General features: G+C 37.8%; 1 pseudogene; it reads left to right on the top strand.

Annotated features, from left to right (window-relative positions):
• Positions 1-6,436: 6,436 nt before the first annotated feature.
• On the top strand, positions 6,437-7,249 carry LOC149212420 (uncharacterized; annotated as a pseudogene).
• The last annotated feature ends 4,058 nt before the right edge of the window (positions 7,250-11,307 follow it).

The raw sequence follows: 11,307 nt of genomic DNA, 5'->3' as shown, positions 1-11,307 counted from the left end.
TGCTACCTTATACCGTCAACTTGTAGGAAAACTCTTGTATTTAACCCATACTCGTCCTGACCTTTCCTTTGTTGTTGGCCTTGTTGCTCGTTTTATGCAAAACCCCCGTGAAAGTCATTGGAAAGCAGCTAAAAGAATACTTCGTTATGTTCGAGGTACAGTACAGTTTGGGATTCATTACAGTGCCAAAGCAGCTCCTCTATTAGTTGGTTTCACTGATTCTGATTGGGCTGGTGACCCTGATGATCGGAAGTCTACTGCCGGTTATGTCTTCACTCTTGGTTCAGGACCTATTACATGGGCTTGTAAGAAACAGGCTGCCATTTCTCTTTCGTCAGCAGAAGCAGAGTATCGTGGTGCCGTGGAAGCTAGTAAGGAAGCCTTGTGGCTTCGTCAGATCCTATCAGAGTTTGGCTTTGAGCAGCAACATCCAACCACACTTTGGTGTGATAATCAAAGTGCCATTCAGCTATGCAAAGATCCAGTCCAGCATCAGCGCAGCAAACACATTGAACTACACATGCACTTCATCAGAAAGCTCATTCATGACCATGTTCTTGAAGTGCAATATTGTTCAACAGATGATCAGGTTGCAGACATCTTCACAAAGGCTCTCACAGAGGCGAAGTTCACTAAACTTCGATATATGCTTGGAGTTCAGGAAGTTGTCACTAAGGGGGGATAGGCTCTAGTGCCTCCTTCCTTCTCCTATTGTGTCACATTTGTAAATCCTTCAATCCTATCCCAAGTTGTTCTTAAGGGGGGATGTTAGGATATTCCGACACATAGGAAATAGTTAAGTTCAACTTGGTCTAGTATAGAGTTAGGTATAGAGTTAGGTAAAGTGTGTTTCTTTACCGTTGTACATTTTGTAACTTACAATCTGACGGTCACGATATGTAGTGATCCGACGGTTCACTCTCTCCTCGGTATTACCAACACTTGATCCGTGGCTTGACACCCGATTGGTCCATGAGTTCTATTTAAAGCGCATGGAGGGTCATTGTTCGGGTAATCCGTGCATGAGAGAAGCTTATGTAAATTTTCATTCTTTGATTAATAAATTGCCTGTAGTACCCACGTTGGGACAGGCCGTGGAATGTTTCCCTCTTTGAGGGTTTTAACCATGTCAAAAATACTGGTGTATTGATCTGTGATCTGGTTGTGAGCGGTGTCCTTTTGGTATTCTTTCTGAGGAACTTACCCTGTAAATTCCTACAGAGGTTAATTCAAATGAGAGGCACACACAACAAATTTTTATTTTGCAAAATTGACAGAGCATTTGGAGGCCAGGGATTTAACACCTACCAGAAAGGCCATTTCAGATTTGAAGTCAATAGCATATCATTTCCATATTTTTAGGGATTTAATTAAAATCTTCAGGCGTTATTTGGGCATTCAGTGATACACGTGGCAGAGTATTCAAGAGCTGTGGATTTTTCTATATTTGAAGGTAGTCGATTCTTTTCAGCTCCAGATTCCCTGTACAAATCAAATATTGTTTTTATTTTTTTGTTTATCGATAGGTTTCGTTTGCTAAAAGCTAGTAGAGCTAGAGGATTACAATTTTCTATAAATGTTATGTTTTTCAATGTAATAATGGTTGGCATTTGGGTATGGAGATAAACTTGTATTTTGTAATCATGATATTTTCAGAGTTTAAACAAAGGGTTCTGGTTTCACCATAAAACATATTTGTTTATTGTGTGAGTATTTTTCTGTGTTTTCATAATCTAATCTGCTAGACATTTTGATATTGCGTGGAACATAAGAGAGCAGCTTCCCTTATTTCTCTTGGAAATGTTATAGTCATCATTTAGCAGATAATATAGAAAAATTGTTTATAATTATCCCTTTAAATTTAAAAATTGTTACCTTGATTCCATATAATTGAGCTGTGCTGCTGAGCTATTGAAGGATCTTCTTTATGCTTTCTAGTCCTATCAACTGATTTGTATATTCAGATTGAAAATAAATGTTATCTAGTATTTTTTTGAGTCTTATATCTTCATCTTTCAAGCTATTGTTATTTTGTTATGGTTGGATGTTGGCACTTTGATTAGACCTCCGAGAGAAAGGGCTTTATTAGTTGAAGCAAGGATTTTTTAAATCCTTAACAACATCTTTATTAAAACCCCTCGTCCTGATGCTTTGGCACAATTCCCTAGCCAGGAACTGTCTACAAAGGACAACACTAGGTGTACATGGTGTACATGGGGCACTGCAAGGCATGGACAACTCGAGGGACTGAGTATTAGTGAAGAGGGCCACCCTTGTGTTGTGTTGAACTAGTAGGAGGGGTGCTAAGATTTTTAGGGCCTTGTAACTAGTCTAGGAGCTTTCTTGTGAGATCTTCCCTTGTTGAACTTGTGTGATTTCCCCATTTGTAGAGAGCTTCCCCTAGTCATATCATGGTTTTGATAAGAGATGGCCAGCTGTAGAAGCTTTAAGTGCAGTTGAGCCTATCGCCTATGGCTGGGTGGAAGGGAGCTCACCCTTATTTCAATTGCATGAACCATTTAACTCATATAAGAGCCTTCACATGTCTTATGATGTTCATGAAGTGTAATTGAATCATTGTTTATGATTCTAAATGAATGATTCTGCTAAGTTATAGTTTTCTGAACACAAGAAGATTGAGGTGTTGAATTTAATGTTTCAATGATGAATAGATGCCTTGTGTGTGTCTTGTTTACATCTATTGGTCTTGTAGACTTGATAATGATGACATAATGAAGTGGTATTGAACCATGAAGTGGGTGCATAAGAAGCATCTTTGAATGCATATATGCATGGTAGAAATGCTACTCCAACACTTGCAAGAACTTTAATGCTGATATGTGGTTGAACGTCGTGTGCCTATCAATAGAATCTCAGTTTACATAATTGATTGCTTGTGAATGATAAGTGATGTCAGAGGAATGGAAGAATGATGCATTTTGGGATGCATATGAGTGAGGAAATTGCCAGGAATGGCTGAGTGGTAACTCTTAATGGTATTCCTTTTTGTGAATGAACAGAGTTGAGGCCATCAACTATATACTAGCTCTCCTTGTTGGAGATTGAACTTGTTTGCATCCACCTCTCTCTTTCTTTCTATCTACATAAATCTTGAGGTATACAGGTCCTTCCTTGGAGTGGGAAAACTCATTGTTGCATGAGTGGTATGGATTGCTCATAATACAGGGCCAACCATAATATTTGTATGAAATTGTGAGCAAGTATACCTTAATTGCTAAAGAATAAATGATTGATCAGATGTTCTTCTGTTGGTAGGTGATGATAGGATCAACAATCTACCTTTGAAGATTACCTTGGTATTATTTATACATGCAAGTAATGAAGGTACTGATAGACTTGAGTGGACTTTTTAGTGAGAGCTTGATAGGTATTGTATGATGAAGACGAAGTGACATGTGGTCTTGTATGTACACGTGTGTGTTTATATATTTAATATGTCTTCATGTATTGATTGTTACTAGCACCCATCACTGCTATTAAGAAGTATCGGTTAAGGAAGAGTATGAATGAGAGGAGACTCGTGCTTTCCATAGCCCTCAAGACTTGTATACATGAGTTTGATTAATCAACAATCATGTGCTTAAGATCCACATTGTGCATCAATTCATATATATATATACCCAGACATACAAAATCAACCAATAGGCTAGCAAAAAGCGTTCAATCTTCTCTCAATTTTCTGTCATGGTAACAATCCATCCATGAAGGTATATATATATATATATACTAGTCACCAATCACTACGTTTCAGTCCAGCACCATGTGCCAAGAAAGCATATCCATTGATAGTTGACATACTCACTCTGATTGACGATGATGAGTTGTAGCGTTATACATAATAGATATGTACGCCAATCTAAGATAGTTTGTACCAAATAAAAAATGCATAACATGAAAGTGAGTCTATCTGATGGTTATTATATTCTAAAAATGCTATTATATTCTAAAAATGCTAGACAATCCATCCTATTTACTCGCACCCACAACCCATATGCCATAAGCAATTTATCCATAGCAAAACCCCCATTCTAATTAATAATCATTCAAGACTACAAACATAAAATATTTCCATGGATGGATTGTTACCAAGATAAAAATTGGAAAGAAGCTTGAAGGCTTGTTGCTATCTTACTGGTTAATTTCGTGTGTCTCTATTTATAATCTAATGGATCCTTTCATGAATCAAAGAAAAGTTACATATAGCTGGGATTTCTAATAGAGGATCAAATCCAAGAGGTTCTTCATATTAAACTTGGCCAAGACTAGCAAGTTACTTTGCAATAACAAACAATTAGAAACTAATTATGACAATCATTACTACATAGAAAATTCCTTGAAGATTCAAGAATTCAAGGGAGGAAATGCCTATGACATTCACATGACTTTCCCTGGGTTGGCCATTTTTTCACTATATGCTTGGATAAATACCTTATCGCTCTTGAGGCCTCTTTTTTTGGCTTCCTTGTTTGGCCTAGAGCCCACCTTGAAATCCTTCATGTGAACCCCAAGACAGGACTTTGAAGAACTTGAGCTCGATTGATCTTCTTCCTTGCATTGGAGATAGGTCTTGTAAAGAATCCCAACGTAATAAACTGGCGTGTCCTTCATATCTTTTCCATGCCATTCTTCTTCAAGGGTAGTCAATTGTGGATCATCTAAATCCATATATTTTGGTAGGGCTTTCACTTCAGCTTGTGTTTTAGCTCTTCTAATAGGGAGAAAACAATTTCTTGTAGTAAAGGATTTTATTGGTACTCTTCTATAAACTTTTGCACGGGCACTGTAGGATTTAGCAAGGGCTAATATGTATTTCCTTCTACTGGTTGTAGGCTTGATTGAATATTATCTTGCTCTGGAGACTCCTTCAAAGAGGAAAGAGACTTGAACCTATTTCCAGATCTAGTGATTTGGTTAGGATCTTAGGCACCCTAAAGAGTCAAATCTCTTCTTCTTTAAGGGCGGGTGGGGGACGGGGGGTGTGGTGTTCCCAAATCATCTTGCTCTTATTGAGAGGGGTGTTCTTTGGGTAATTCCTTTGCATTCATCAGGAAGTATCTAATAAGATGTTTGTATTCATGACAATGTATGCATCTAAAGGGGACATGTTCATACTCTAGAGGCTAGTTCCGAAGATTATCTTGGTAATAAATATCTATTGAAGCTGGAAGAGTTGGGAGATATTCATAAAAACACATATCCGAGCATATGATGTGTATCTCCCTCTCTTAGTTTCCTCTAATACCTTGACAAACCAGCCAATGACATTGCATATGCCTTTAAGGATTTCCTCCTCTCAATATTCCTTTGGAAGAGAAAATAGTCGAACCCAGGCCATGGTAGCAAGGAAGTCTTCCTTCTCCATATTATACTGCTCCTTCCATTATCACGTGAAGAGCCTTGCATTCTTAAAAAATTCGGCCCTCCTTTGAAAATCCTCAATTTGTCTTCCTAGCTGGAGAAAATGACTATGAAGATTGCTTTGGGCCCTAGCTCCAATTCTATTTAACCCTGAGGGTTCCATTTATTTTGGATCCACCCAATCAAAGACTTTTCAGAGGGCCACAATATGATGAACTTACATATCAGAGCATGATCCTACATATGTTAGATATATTATCCAACCTTGCTGGATTTAACCTCATGCTTTGGATCTAGCACTGCTTTTGGTAGGAAATGCCCTGGATTTCTAGCTTGCCAGGATGCACCCAGTGGAGGTTTCTTTGAGAAACCAGAAACCCCACTTCACCCAACTGCTCTATGAAAAGGATGTCAAAGATGAAGAGATTGAAAGGGAATACTTGTAGATCTAAAATATTTACGAACTCCCAAAACAATATGACTGAAGGAAGGTGCAGAGCCCCCTCTCATGGAACTGATCATGGACAACTATGAAGAGAAAACCCTAAGGTCATGCAATGAAAACCATATACCTTTTCATATAGGTGTGTGTGTGTGTGTGTATATATATATATATTAGAGTACAATATAGATTCTAAGCACATGATTGTTGATGAATCAAACTCACATATAAAAGTCCTGAGGACTATGGCAAACATGAGCCCCCTCTCATTCATACATTTTCATAATTGATTTTTCTTAATAACACTGATTGGAACTTGCATTATTATCCTTTATCTTACCATTTGTGGATGCATTGGAAATGGAGTGAAGTTGTGTTTCTTATATGATGAACAATTCATTTCGAAGAACTGTGGATACTTGGAACCTCCACAACGTTTCCAAATAACAATATTTGATTCCTCCCCCCAAAAAATACATACATGCTATTTAATGGCAGCCATATTGCCTTCCTATTACCTAAGCAACATGCTCATTGAGGTTATTAAGGACAATGAACGGTCTTTGGTTACCTGCAAAATTGTCTGAAAATCATGTATGATATGTATTAACATCAATGGTGAGAATTGGATTGGCTTCTTCAAGCTTTCAACACTCTAGTTTAAGAGTGAATTGCAGAGGATTTCAAAGTTGCAAAGCTCAATTTTTGGATGCCATGGTGGTTGTTTCCACACACCTTTCTTCATTTTCTTCATTGGATTTAGGCAGTGAGTCAACATCTTCCTTATTCTTTGACAAAAACATCACTTTGGGAAACAACTCTATGGGTCTTAGATATGATGTTGGGTTATCTCTAAGAGTTGTTGTTCATGGGAAAGAGCTTTCCTCTAGAGAATCCAAGGTGCTGAGGAGTGGCTAGATTACAAGGTCAAAGAAATCCAAGATCTGGTGGATATTATGCAGAGATTTTAATGACAATGATTGCCATAGACACATCAATCCTTCCCTGGAGAAATTTCTAAAAGAGAAAAGAGCAATAATTGGTTCAAACAAATGAGAAGGAATGTACATTAATATATGTATGATGAGTTTACAACTAGCCATAATTTCTCAGAATAGAAATTTTTGATTATCAGAAGGTCAAGTTCTTCCTCCCCACTCAACACGTTGAGAACAACCCTTCAATATTGACACAGTCTAGGATGAATATATAAATTATTCATCAATTTAATACATCTTTTGAGATCCTAGTTCAAGAAGTGTCTTTGTTTGAGAAACCCCTGTTCATGGAAATTGATTAGTGGGATCCATACTACCTACAATATTTTTTAGCATTTTTCATGGAGAAGCACATAGGTCTAGGTCCAATGATATATTTTTGTATGTGTCATGGGGGAGATTTCTACCTGATATAATTTTATGTTCCTGAATCTTAGGGAATTGTGTGTTGGAACTGTTAAGGGCCATGTGGCAGAACTCCTTCGAATGATGAGATATTGTGGCTTCAAAAAGTTTGATTGAATGTAAAATGGTTTGGGTGTCACCCCAGTAGAGCTAATGAAGCAAATGTTGCATGATAGAAGTTGTTGGTCAATGTGATATATCGCATGGCAAACAAACTTTTCCTTGCAAAACTCTCAACACCTATAAGGATTATTTTTTCATAAAAAACCAAGGGAGGATGTGATATAAGTGAGCCTCAGATCATTGTATATTATAGGAAATTCATTAGCATGCATTCGAGATATAGGAGTGAGCCTCATATTATGGTGTATCATTAGAACTCTCGCAACATGCAATTTGGCAATGGGAAGGATTTTATTGTAATAACAAAACAATTATTGGATGTGACACATCACATCACACAAAACCTTGTGACGAGGTGTTATACGATGGATGCTACACGTGTGCCATGTGGACTTGTACTTTAGCACATGCCACATAGGCATAGTAGGTAGGTTGACATGGTGATAAAAAGAAGAGATATAAAAGAGCCCATGAAATTCTTTGCGGGGCCATAATTTTGTACCCCATAATGGAATTTCATAGGCTTATAGTCATTGGAAAACTCTTGATGAGCATAACACAATTTCTTACTTAGAATTTGACTTCTAAGCAATGTTTAAGTATAAAGTTTTAAGACCCCGTCTTCTTAAGGATATTTACGGGGTTGGGTCCGTTACAAGGTGGTATCAAATTAGAGTAGAAAAACAAGATTACCATGGGCTAAGAATTATCTTGGAAAGCTAGTAAGCGAGACTAATAATTATTTTGTTACCTTAGCACAAAAGAGAAATAATGGGGTTCAAGGATGCTTTTCACATTTGAGTAGTAGTTCAACATGTGGCTCAGATGGGCTAAAGATAGACCATTGAGTTAGTGTTATCCAAGTTCTAGATCTAGGAAAAAATATTGGATGTTAATTTTCTTAGGGCTATATTGTTCTTTGCTTTGATAATTGCATTTCATTATTTACATAATAAATTCACCCCATAACATCATGGCATTATTCATATTTTTCAACATTATTCAACAACATACGCAACTATATAGAAAGAACAATATCATCATCAATGTAGTGGAACATAAAGGAACAATAGAAGAAAAACATTCACACATAGAGACACCAAAATTGGTCGTAGACCGGGGCAAAACCCACTATGAGGAAAATCCTTTCAAATTATTCTTCTTATTAGATTGTCATAAAATGTTAAGCAAAGAGAGAGTATAATGATCCATATCTTCAACCACAAACCTATCCAACAAAATCAACTAAGCACCATCCATGAGATAAGCCCAACAATGTTAGTAATCAAAACCCTGATTCAAAAGCCTACGATCAACTGCCACTGTCTGCAATCAATTAAGGAATCAAACCCTAGTTTCCAACCACAAGTAGAAAGTGTACGCGCGTGCGGCTAAAACCCTCCAACCACACTCATGAGTTTGCGTGCCTACGGTTGTAATTGAAATCTACCGGTGTCAAGCCTATGGTTGGAAACCAAAACCTTAAACACACGTGCGAGCTTCAGACCCCGCAATTTTGGACCTGTGCGAGCGAACTTCCACGAACCACCTCAGACCTGTGCGCCCCAAACCAAAGAAAGAAGAATGATCATGATGATGTCCAAATGAGGGCCACTTGACTTGTATTTATAGCCATTCGAGGGTGTCCAATTTATTTTTTGGGCCGATCTACCCTTTTTTGCACATATGAGCTTCAATTCAAAAGCACACTTTTCCTTGTCCAAATCAAGTGCTTCAAAATCCAAAATTGGTCCTCTTGAAAAGATGAATCTAGTCCCATGATTGGATTTTTTCATTGAGCTGCCAAATTAACACTCTCTCCCAGCTAGGAAGAAATTCCAATTGCATCATGGAATCATCGCAAGTGTCTTGACACCAAATCATATCTTATCTCAAGTATCTCGTCATCAAATGTCGTCATTGAATTCATCTTTGCTTATCACTTCGTATCTCTTGCTTGTCTTTGCTCATATGTCAAACATTCTCAAATCTAAAAGAAGAAGAATTTGACATCGGAGGGGAGGCCAAACTACCACCCTCTATCGACCAAGGAGACACTACTACCACTCAGAATCACTGCCAGTGGGGAGCCCAATGCTACTACTTGGGAAACATCAGAGAGCTTATCATTAGGGAATACATCTCAACCTGTAATCCAATGACAATGAGAAAGGTCCTATGGGACACTCTCACCTCATGTCTATGACATTGGGGAAGGTCCTATGGGACACTCTCGCCCCAAGTCATCTCATTGAGCAATAAGCAAGATACAAATTACCAAGCAAGGATCACAACCATCCCATTGTGCAATGAATGGGTGAGATGTGTAAAGAATGGGTGAGATACTACTTGCTATACGAGGTAAGGACCACAACCATCCTATTGCTTGTTGATCTTCCCAGCAATGACCCTGAGGAGTCATGTGGTAGAACACCTACATCATAATCAACTTGGGTAAGATACTTGACTTACCAAAGGTAAGGATTATACACACCCAAGCTCTCTCTCAACTCATTGGCCAGATGGGGAGCGATAATCCCAACAAGCCTAACTTGTGGGTATGTTGCCAACTAGGGTATACTCTACATAAACCAAGATAGGGGAGAAACATCTTCCACCCTATGGGTAACACATAGGGGTAATGCCCTATTGTCCATAGATCCCTCAACCCCAGGAGCCTTACATCTCAATTCCACACCTTGGGAGCTCAAAAAAGGGGGAAGAGTTGACTCAATGTCCTCGAAAATTTTTGTTCTATGTAGATTAGAAACATATCAATGTGCTCATATTTGGTACCTGCTTACTAAAAAGTTCAATTATAATGCCTCATACATTACCTAAAGCTACAGTTCTTAGTTTTCCTATTCATGCAGGACATCAAATCAAATATTATATTAGAACAAATACATGACATAAAATGATACCTTACTCATCCACCCTCTCACGGAGGTAATAACCACAAGCCTAAGCTTGTCTCATATAACAACATTGTCTCAACATAAGGAGATATCTAAGTCTTAGCAACATACAAGATTTTCTGCCAGTCAAATCCCACTCTTTATTGTCGCAATGTATCACTACCATATCCAAAACCCGCTCAAACAACTCTTCAAAGTGCTTCCTCAACCGAATTGCCCCACAGCTAGCCATGCTAGCAATAATGTACTCAACCTTAGCTGTGCTTAAAGCTACAAATTTCTATTTCCTGCTTATCAAATATGTCATGGCAGATCCAAGCTAAAGAAACACCTAGATGTGCTCTTTCTGTCAACAATGCTTTCCAACCCAATCAACATTAGTGTATCTATGTAGTCATACATCCCTGGAAGTATATCTCAGATCAATATTGATCGTCCTATTTGAATATCTAAAAAATGTGTGTGTCAACTCAATGTGTATGAAGCGACTCAATCATGAATTGACTCAAGTTGTTTTATGCAAAACATATATCTAGATGGACGTTCACAAGGAACATCAATGCTTCAATAAACTGTCATTTGACAAGTCAGGTCCAACAATATCTTTGCATAACTTCTTGAAATTCAATTCCATCGGGGTGTCCAAGGATTTGCATTTCCACTTTCCAAAATCTCTATGATATATTTTTCTTTCCAAACTTCAAGAGGAAATTCATTATGCCAAGATTCTTCATCTCGAACTTTAAAGGCCAACTCCCTCTTACTTTGATCATCAGAGCCTCATTACCTATCAAGAATAGATCGTCAGCATATAAAACTAAAATCAAAGGCATACCTTGGACCATTGTGAAGTAGATGTTTGGATCGACACATCTTTTAGGCTTTTACTAGGTCACTATCAATGTGGGCATACCAGGCTCATGGAGCTTGCTTCATACAATGCTTTATGAAAACATTATACTAAACCAATATGCTTAGCCTCAAACAAATCAATATTTTTCTATTGAATAAAACAAGTCTACTTGTCAAACCTGAGCAAATA

This window comes from Pinus tabuliformis, chromosome 1_1, assembly GCF_031772625.1.
Source record: "Pinus tabuliformis cultivar Carrire ecotype Pingquan chromosome 1_1, CPIR1, whole genome shotgun sequence".
Classification (NCBI taxonomy): domain Eukaryota; kingdom Viridiplantae; phylum Streptophyta; class Pinopsida; order Pinales; family Pinaceae; genus Pinus; species Pinus tabuliformis.
The sequence above is the reverse complement of the archived record's forward strand: the minus strand, read 5'-3'. Positions and strand labels throughout refer to the sequence as shown.